Source organism: Capra hircus, chromosome 18 (genome assembly GCF_001704415.2).
Source record: "Capra hircus breed San Clemente chromosome 18, ASM170441v1, whole genome shotgun sequence".
Taxonomy (NCBI): Eukaryota; Metazoa; Chordata; class Mammalia; order Artiodactyla; family Bovidae; genus Capra; species Capra hircus.
Window position 1 is genome coordinate 20,339,873 of NC_030825.1, and position 10,363 is coordinate 20,350,235.

A 10,363-nucleotide genomic window follows, 5' to 3' on the forward strand; every position below is an offset into this window, starting at 1 on the left:
AAAGCGTGGAAATCTGCCATTTCAGCAAATTCCCTGGATGGTTCCCACACAGGTGGTCCATGGCCCACATTTTGAGAATCGCTCACCCTTAGAGATCAGCACACTTCCTTGACTCGAACCATCCCCTCTTTGCTGAAGTGACTCCCAGCTCCAGCCCTGCCCCTTATGAGTGCATATTTAGCTCTACTTAGAAGCCCTGAGACATCCCCAGACCCACTGCCCCCAGGCCCTCTGCCTGCATCTGTTCTCTTGTCTTTTCCCACCCACCCTGCCACAAGGTCCACCTTTGTCCCTTTTTGGCCATTGCCCCCTGCCCCGCATCTTGTGCTCATGGCCTCCCTGTGGGCATCAGGCTCTGACCTGTCAGCCCACCTCACAGCTCTCCCCCTCTACCCCCCTGAGACTGCACAGCTGCTAGATTTATCTTCTGAAGATACGCTTCTGCACACCCCTCTTCTTGGTCAGTGACCAGTGGCTCTCTTGACCAGAGTATCAAGTTTAGACCCTCCTGAGCTTAGTATCCTTGGCAGTCTACCTCCCAGTCGTACATGATGGCCCACTCACTGCAGCCGCACAATTTCCTCCGTCACCTGTGGGCTCCTACTCCGAGTGAATGTCTTCTCTGCTAAAATGCCCTTTCTCCCAGATGGCTTCCCCCTCAAAGGCCCAGCCCTGTGCCCTCTCTGCCCTTGCCTAAAGCTGCTGGCCAGAAGCAGCCTCCTGGTGTTCCGTGACCCCGCAGCACTGTGTCTTGCTCCCGGCACTGGCCACTCTGGTTGGTGTCACTGCGGCTGATCGTGTACTCTGTCTTACCTCTCTTTCTAGACTGTGAGCTCCTCGTGGGCAGGGCTTTCTGTGTTCACTCTCTGTATTTCCCTCAGCACCTAGCACAGTGCCTTGCACTTAATAGGTGCTCAATAAAGTCTGCTCAATTGACCTGGAGGATGGTGCCTTCTTGACAGCGGCATCTAGCAGCCAGCAAGGCCTTCAAGTATCAGATTCTCGGCAGTTGCTCCCTGGAACCCACTACTCTCCATTTTTCCTTCTTGTCAAGTCTCTACCACCACCAGGTCCAGGAATGGGCACCTGCCCCCAGCTGAGCCAAGCAGTGTGCTCTGACCTGCTGCCCACAAGGTGGCCCATCTAGGCCAAAGTATGCCTTGTGATTGCCCCCTCTGGTGGTGGGGGCTAAGACGTGTCATGCGCAGATCTCATGGAGGCCGTTTTCTGCCCTGGGTGCGAGGCGGGGTGGAGAGAAGCAGAAGCGTGACATTGTGATTCCTGTTGTCATGGAAACCTGATGGCACTCGCATTCTTCCCCAGATGCCTGTTACCCTGACACGCTTCACTTTTCCTTTATGTTGGGTTTACATCCCTTGAAATCAAAGACTCTTTAAGTGAAATACATATCACTGTCCATACACGTGGCAGATTAAATAAGGGAGGCTCATCACATCTTTAGGGAGATCCCAAAGACCAGCGCTCCCCAGGTGGCTCGGTGGTAAAGAATCCGCTTACCAAGCAAGAGACCCAGGTTTGATCGTATGTTGGGAAGATCCCCTGGAGGAGGAAATGGCCACCCACTCCAGTATTCTTGCCTGGAAAATTCCGTGGACATAGGAACCTGGCGGGCAACCGTCCATGGGGGTCACAAAGAGACACAGCTGAGCGACTGACAACACACACAGCAAGACCATGCATCAGTGCTGCAGGAGAGGCCCCTAGTCAGCTCTCACGGAGCCTCAGGAGACTCCACCCCAAGACCATGCGCCAGTGCTGCAGGAGAGCCCCCTAGTCAGCTCTCATGGAGCCTCAGGAGACTCCACCCCAAGACCATGCGTCAGAGCTGCAGGAGAGCCCCCTAGTCAGCTCTCACAGAGCCTCAGGAGACTCCACCCCAAGACCATGCGTCAGAGCTGCAGGAGAGCCCCCTAGTCAGCTCTCACGGAGCCTCAGGAGACTCCACCCCAAGACCATGCGTCAGAGCTGCAGGAGAGCCCCCTAGTCAGCTCTCACGGAGCCTCAGGAGACTCCACCCCAAGACCATGCACCAGAGCTGCAGGAGAGCCCCCTAGTCAGCTCTCACGGAGCCTCACCCTCACACAGGCTGGTTCCTCCTGGCATCTTCATCCTCTTGCAGTTGTGTCTCACAGACGCCTTCATGTGGATTTTCTTGCTCTGTCCCCTAGCTGGACAGAGGCCAGGCCGGCTGCTTGGGAGTTAGACCTTCCACGTTCTGCCATGTCTTCACTGGTTAGACAGCCATGATGGGGCCAGCCCTCCTAGTCTGGGGCTGCCACGAGGAAGAAACGGGCCTAGAGCAGCGCCTGCCAGAACCCCCTCAGTGATGGTCACGACCGGCTCCGCCCTGCAGCCCAGCGGACACTTAACGAGACTGTTCACACCCTGTAGGCCATCTCAGAGGCGGAGACCTTGTCTTCCGGATGCTGAATGTTCTCTGTTCCTGCCAACTCATCCTGAGTGTGGTCTAGACCCTCCTCAGGGCCGCAGCGGTCCTGCTGTCTGCTGGGCAGGACGTCAGTGCTCTGACAGGGTCGGTGCCCTTGAGTGCCTGGCAGGCTCATGGCAGGGAGGGACCCAGGGGGGATGCCGGCAAAGCCACTGCTTGGCCACAGAGTGAGGGAGCGCTGATCCCCTGGCTGACACAGCCCCTCCAGGCTGCGTCTTGACTCATCCACCCCTCCCACCGCTCCTTGAAGTCTCCATCTTGGAGGCTCGTGTGTGTGTGTGTGTGTGTGTGTGTGTGTCTGTGTGTCTGTGTGTCTGTGTGTGTGTGTGTGTGTCTGTGTGTCTGTGTGTCTGTGTGTGTGTGTCCAGGATGCAGGACTTGAATTCCTGAAGGCTATTTCAGGCTCATGTGTGTGTCTCAAAGCGTGCGTGCGTGTGTGTGTGTGTGTCCAGGATGCAGGACTTGAATTCCTGAAGGCTATTTCAGGCTCATGTGTGTGTCTCAAAGCGTGCGTGCGTGTGTCTGTGTCTCTGTGTGTGTCTCTGTGTGTGTCTGTGTGTGTGTGTGTCCAGGATGCAGGACTTGAATTCCTACAGGACATTTCACCTCCCCAAGAGGCAGACTCCGCCAAGGTGACTTGGCCGCCGGAATGGCACCCGAGATGGACTGCCTCCCTCCATCCAGTGACCAGAATGGAGGGCTTGTGACCTGGGTCAAGGTGGTCAGCCCGCTGGCCAGAGGGAGGCTGTGGAAGGAAGCTGCCTCCCCCGTTCCTGAGGAGTGGGGCCCACGTCCAGCCTGGTTCCTGTGGGAGGTGCTGGGAGCACATTGTTGTTTCTTATTTGTTTGTTTTAACTTGACCGGCACTGTAGAAGCGCCGTCTGGAGTACACTTCTGTGTGCGTCATGCCCTCCTTTCTACTCCTTTACGGGGACACAGAGCAGTCAAACGGCCTTTGATGGCTTTTGAAACTGAAAGCAGCCTTTTTGCAGCTCGGGTTCCAGTCTCCTGTCATGTGGTTCCAGGGCTGGTGACAGCCATCAGGGAAACGGAGCCTGGGCAGGCAGGGGTTTGCCCAGAAACTGGTCATCAGCGCCCAGATTAAGCCCTGGAGCTGCAGCGCCTGTGCCTCGGGGCTTCTGGAATCAACCCCCTGTCACCTCCTCCCATAAGACTCCGCGCTGCAGACAGTGGCCCTTGGGGCTTTCCTTCCCACTCCCTCCACAGGTCCCCAGGGAGCCCAACTTGGCCTCATAGCCTGAAACCCAGTCTGGGGTCAAGCCTGGGCAGGCCCTGCCCTCTCCCCTCTTGGCTCTCAGAGAGAGGAGGAGGGGGCCTCCCCTGAAAAGAATGCCTTGTCTGCCCGCCTGTCTGGCTCTGAGATCAGTCTAGGGTTTCAGCCACCAAAAAAGGCCGCAGGAAGGAGAGGGCCTCCTGCAGCTGGCCGGGAGAAGCTGTGGACACTGGCTCACAACCTCCCAGACCAGAGGGTCCCTCGACAGCGACAGCAGGTCCCACCCCCGTCTTGTAGCCCCTTCCCACTGGGGTGTCAGGGCCCTGGCGCTTACTCCCACTTTAAAGCTAAGGAACTTGAGGCCCAGTGGTAAGTGGTGGGGGGAGGGCTGGAGGCCCAGCACCAAATCCTCTGTGCTCTACTTGCCAGCCCCTCTACCCCGTCCCCCAGCTGTCCCGAGCAGCCGCTGCATGCCTTGGATGGTGCTGGGGGAGGTGAGAAGGCCAGAAGGGCCCTTTCCAAAGCGCCCCATGCTCCCCCAGCCCTAGCAGTGAAGGTGTGTCGGCCCTGCTCTGGCCCTTCTTGCTGTGTAATCAGAGGAAGTTACCCTCTCAGATGAGGCCAGTCCCCTCGTCTCTGAATGAAAGTGAGGGCGCCACCCTCACAATGGGTGGTTTTCAATCCTGATGTGTGTCAGAGCCACCTGGAGGAAGGGCTGTAAATGCACTGGCGCCCAGGCCTCACCCCGGACTGGGGAGATCAGTGAACGGAAGCCCAGGGATCCCAGCGAGCCCCTGACTGAGAACCAACGTCCCGTGAAGAGTTGGTCCCACTGGGATGAAATCCCAAGACAAGGCCCTGGCCCCTGACGGTCCTTCCCACATGCGGCTCCAGTAAGGGCTTGTCCTCAGTGTCTCATCCAACTTCCGGTATTTTACAAATCCTTGGCCCCACAGAGGCAAGACTCAGGGCAGGAGGAGAGCAGAGGGAGCAGGGGCATGGGGCCCTCTCTCCTGTGGCCAGTGGCTGCAGCTGGCTTGGCCATTTCTGCCACCACCAGCCCAGCTGTGTGTCCTCGATTCCCGGCTCTACTTACACCTGGGGACGGTTTTGAACAAAGACAGAGTGGAGTTCCTGGTGACCTCCTAGCACATCGGCCTCTTTTCTACCAAGCAAGGGCCTTTCTGCCAGCCATTACCCACCCTGTAGACCCCTGTCACTGCTCCACACGTGCTGACAGGGCCTGGGAGCCTAGCGGGGTCAGTGCGTGCCTTGAAGACAGGAGGAGTCTGCCACATGAAGACCTCCTATTTCAACAGGCAGAGGCCAGCGGGCTTGGGCTCCAGCACCCCCCAGCCATTAGGTGAGGCAAGCCCTTGTCCAGATCTCATCTGCTGCCCCAGGAGAGGCGGTGTCTTCCTTCAGAGTGTTTCTAGTCTGACACTTTCAGCTTCCTTGGCCCAGAGCCTGAACATGAGCATTGAGCATCAGCCTGAGCATCACCAGCAGATGGAAGTTGTGCTGTGTGGGGACAGTGGAAGGTGACCGGCTGATGGCACAAGCCAGCTGGTGGGAAGAAGCCCTTTTCCGCCACAGCGCAGGTGGCATCAGAGGGCTTCCTGCCTCAGAAGTCTCAGCATCCAGCTCGAAGCCATCTGCTGCTGCCACCTGAGAATTACTGTCAGAATTACTGTCCCGGCTTCACCCACCTTTGGGGCCTCCATATCCGCCATCACTGTCAAGGTGACTCCCAGGAAAGTCTGAGGCCGGGGGTTGAGAGCCCTCCCAACAGGAAGTGACTTGACGACATGAACCTTGACCCTCTCCCTTCCCCACGGCCCCATCCAGACTGAACCCAGACCCCATTCGTCTGGTCTTTCAAGGTGTCCTTCACAGGCCCACCCACAGCTATTCTCCATCTTCCTGCTTGGGTGGGTCTCTACAGCTGCCCAGTGGGGCAGGCAAGAATGATTCCCCTATCCTACAGATGTGAAAACGGAGGCAGGGCTGTTCTGAGACGAGACCTAAAGGGCCAAGACTTGAACCCTTGTGTCCATACGCCTGTGAGTGACTGTCCAGTGAATGACTCCAGAAGCCACAGCGGGGTGTCCACACACCCACTCACTGATGTCAGTCTCTAGTCCCTTCTGAGTACTTTTCTGCTGGGAGGGGCAATGATAGGAGGAGACCAGAGACAGGTGTGAGTGTGGTGGATGGGGGTCAGCCTGGTGGAGGGGGTGGGCCTGTGGATGGAGAGCACTCAGGGCAGAGGATCAGCAGCTGGAGAGGAAGGCCATAGGGGAGGCTGGAGACGTCAGGGAAGAGGGCTGGGTTCATCCTAAGGGATGTGTTCTGCCTTCTTCTTTCTCTGAATTGGGGGCCAGCTGGGGTACATGGTCCTCTCTTTGGAAAAACCTTTCCCAAGCCTGTTCCCGCACCTTGTAGACAGCCCTTGCTCCAGCCCGTCCTGGCTCTTGGAACAGAAAGTTGGCCTAAGTTTCTGGCTAACCCAGCTCTGTTCCTGCGGTGGGTAGAGGAGGTGACGGGATGGGCTCCACCCAAGGAATCCCCGCTGGGCTCCCAGGAGACACCCTGGGAGCCCCACCTGTTAGCAGGATGTGGTGGCCTTTCACCAGATGGTCACACTTAGATCTTCCCCCAAGACGGCTGGGCAGCAACACCTCGGGCCCTCCATTTGTCGCTTCCCTGAAGAGCCGGGATCGAGGTGTGTTCTGTCCAGTCGCCTGTGACCACAGAGTTGCAAGGCCTTCCCTGGTATAGGAAAGGCACTTTGGCTCCTCTCTGGGAAAAGGGCAAGTTGGCTTTTCTAGGAGCAAAGATTCATTCCTAATCACAGCAGTGTATAACCTCCCTAACTCCTGCATGCCTCAGTTTTGGTCGTCCCCATTTCACAAGATAATGCCTGTTGTCTGCCTCATATTACTCAAACAGACTTAATTCCTGTGTCCTTTTTTTAAACTTCTTTGTTTTAGCCAAATTCATTTGTTTATTAAGTTATTGGGTTTTTATTATGTGCCAAGCAGCATGTTTTGCTAAATTCAGTATAATTCATGAGAGAAAACGCTCAAGAAAGAGATCACTCTAATTCATAAAGCAGTTTCATTGCAAAATTTGCAAACCAAGTGATTTCGGATAAGCTTTTGTTAATAAAATATTTGAAATCTGATTTTTTTTCATGTCGAAACTTTATTATTTCTTTAAAATGAAGCTAACGTTTATTGATTTAACTCAGGCCTTTTTTTTTTTCTTTTTTCTTTTTTTAACTGTTTGAAGTGTGGTTGACATATAGACAAGCACACAAGTCATAAACAGGCAGTTCTCTGAGTGTTCCCAAACCCATCATACCATACCACCAGCATCCCGACAAAAAACAGAACACGTGAGCTTCCAGGAGCCCTCAGTGCCCTCCCCACCTCACCAAGGTAACCACGACCTTGACTTCCAATGGGCTTTAAGAAGGCATCACCCTCTTCCTTCTGTACAGGATGGACCAGGACCCTTAAAAAGAAGGTGAGAGAAAGAGCAGAAAGGCGGCTTCCAGGATTCCTGTGTACTCTCGTGCCCTGGAGCTGGTTGGGGCCCCATGAACTCTGGGGCTTTTCTAGCCAGCTGTGCCCAGGAGTAACCAGGAGTCCCCTCTGGCAAGTGAATCTACAGAAAAACCCTTGTCCATTGCTTTCCAAGAAAAAGAGCACTTTTTTCTTGTTTTTAACAATTGTATGAGGTCTTCAGAATCACATGCCCAATTGGTGTGGGCCAGAGAAAAGTAGCAAAGTTTCATTTTTTAGAAAGCTGGAACATTCGAGGAAGAGCCGTCCAGCTGGCTTGCATTCCAGGGCATTTTTTTCAGCACCCTGCCTTCCCTCACCCTTCTCTAAAGGCAGGGCGCCCCTCGCCTGCCTGTTATCCTGCCCTTGATAATTGCAACCAGCTGTCCAGAGCGGAAATTCACACTTCCAGGTCCATGCAGGCTGCTCTCTGGGTGACTGTGAAGGCGGAAGTCCCCTGCCACCCCCAAGCCCATCTCCTCTCAGGTCAAGGAACGCCCCCCACCACCACCACCAATTCTGGTTCCAGCTCTTCTGTGAACTCCCTCGGGCTTGTCCCTTTCCCTCTTGGAGTATCAATATCCCCAGATGTAAAACAAGTGAGCCCCCACCCTGCTACTGGACTGGCCTTTGAGACAGACCCATGGAAGTAAGATTGCTGCAAGATTTGGGAGGGGTAGTTCTCCAGGCATCAGCTCCATGCCCACTCTTCCAGGAAGTCCCCCAGCAAGGCCCCTGTCCCTCAGCACATCAGCGTCTGGCAGCTAGTCCTGTGTATTCAGCAGGTCCTACATGCGCTGCAGGGAGCAGACACCTGTGCACAAGGCAGTGTGGCGTCTGTCCTACTGGCGCTGTGGCGTGGGTCGCTTACCTGGCTGGCATCTCCCATTACTCCTTCGGGGTGAGTGTTACGTGAGTAGTAGGCCGGGGCTTGAGCTTGCAATTCTCTTCATATATTTCTCTCAAGAAACCTGGTTCCAAGAACAGATGCGCTCAACCTGGCTGAAAATAGGAGCAAATTTTTCGGGAGCCACCAGTCCCAGGTGGCGCTAGTGGTATAGAACCCACATGCCAATGCAGGAGATTAAGGAGACCTGGGTTCAACCCCTGGGTCCAGAAGATCCTCTGGAGGAGGGCATGGCAACCCACGCTAGTATTCTTGCCTGGAGAATCCCATGGACAGAGGAGCCTGGAGGGCTACACAGAGCTTCACACATAGCTTCACAGAGTTGGACACGACTGAAGCGACTTAGCATGCAAGCACCAGTCCAGTTCTGGCTCATCCAGGTCTCACCAGGCTTCCTTGGACAGACTCCACCCCTCCCCCACTTCAGGGTGAGGGGTGGGGGGCTGACCTCTGAAAACTCGTCCAGCTCTGATCTTTGCTGATTCTTGGAATCTGTTTTTCTCATCCAGAGAACAGGAGGCCAAGAGCAGGAAGAATAAACTGAGACTTCCTTAGAAAGCAAGCAGATGTTTGTTAAAAGTTAAATATCTACCCTATGGCCCAGCATATTCCACTCCTAGGTATTTACTGAAGAGAATGAACACATATGTCCAGAAAAAGACTAGTACAAGAACATCTTTAGCAGCTTTATTCCTAATCACCCAAACAGGAAGCAGTTCAAGCGTCCAAGAGGTGACATGACAAACCAATTGTGGAACATCCAGACGATGGAATATTACTCAGCAGATACTCAGACGATACCATTCTGGCTGTACAGGTGATGCAACAGGATGTATGAATCCCACAGTCGTTACACGGAGGGAGAAAAGCCAGAGGAAGTGTACATGCTGCATTAATTACATATAGAAAGTTCTAGAACAGGCGAAACCACTCTATGGGAATAGCAATCAGAAAGTAGTGGTGAAGGGAAGCTCTGAGGGAACTTTCTGGGGCAATGGAACTCTTTTATTTTTTAATATTAATATTTATTTGGCTGCACCAGATCTGAGTTGTGGCATGCAGATCTGGCCAGGGATGGACCCTGAGCCTCCTGTATTGGGAGCTCAGAGTCTAAGCCACTGGACCACCAGGGAAGTCCCCTGGAACTGTTTTATATCTTGTTTTGAGTGCTGGGTATATGGGTCAAAACTACTGTCAAAACACTGACTAAACAATTATATTTTTACATTATAATGTATGCAAATATTGCCTTAATTTAAAAATTAATTAAAACAGGAAAAGAAGGAAAAGCAGCTAAAACCTTTCGGTCAGGCCAGGAGGCCACAGGCTGGGAGTGCAGTTTGTCTTGTTAGAAGTTAACAGTTTGCAGGCCGGAGACATGAGAATCCTGGTGGGCCATTTTCACAGGCACAATGTCATCAAGTGAGACCAAGAGGGTGGGGGTGCAGAGGAAGCAGGGACATGAGGAGCAGCTTAATGTTTCATTGGCTACAGCCCAGGAGAAGGGCTCATCTGTCCTTGAACTGGACGTTCACTGAGCTCTCCCCCGTGCAGACACCATGGCGGGCACTGAAGATACAGCAGTGACCAGAAGACATGGTCCCTGCCCTCAGGGAGCTCTGTGAGAGAGAGACCTTGAACCACGTGAATCACACCAACAAGCCCCTCACCCCAGACAGAGGACTGAGAAAGCACAGAGAGCTCCCAGATCACCAGCCTGGAGTCCTCCCCCTGTTCGGGTCCAGAAGAGTCACTCAGAAACCCTGAGTTTAGTTCTGAACTGAGTTCAGAGCTGAGTTCTGAACGACTGCAAGATTTTAACCAGATGCAGAGTACCGAAGAGGGCATCTTTCCGCAAAGCCAGAGCCTAACGCAGGAACCACAGACCCCAGGGCCAAAGGGGCGAGGCGGGCAGCAGCACTGCTGGAGCAGAGCATGGGACAGAGCAGCGGAGACCGTTGCCGTGCGACAGTTGGTACAGGCCTGGTGTGGCCCCATCTTCCTGTTTTTGTTTTTCAAGAAAACCCTAGAAATCTGGAGTTTCTTCAATGTAAACACAAATCAGTTTTCAACTCTTGTCACATTTTAAAATCACTTTTATAGACTTATCACTTCTTTAAATCACTTCAGAGCAGCTCCAATCAAACTTCCAGCAGGATTTTTTAGTAAAAACATGCCAAATG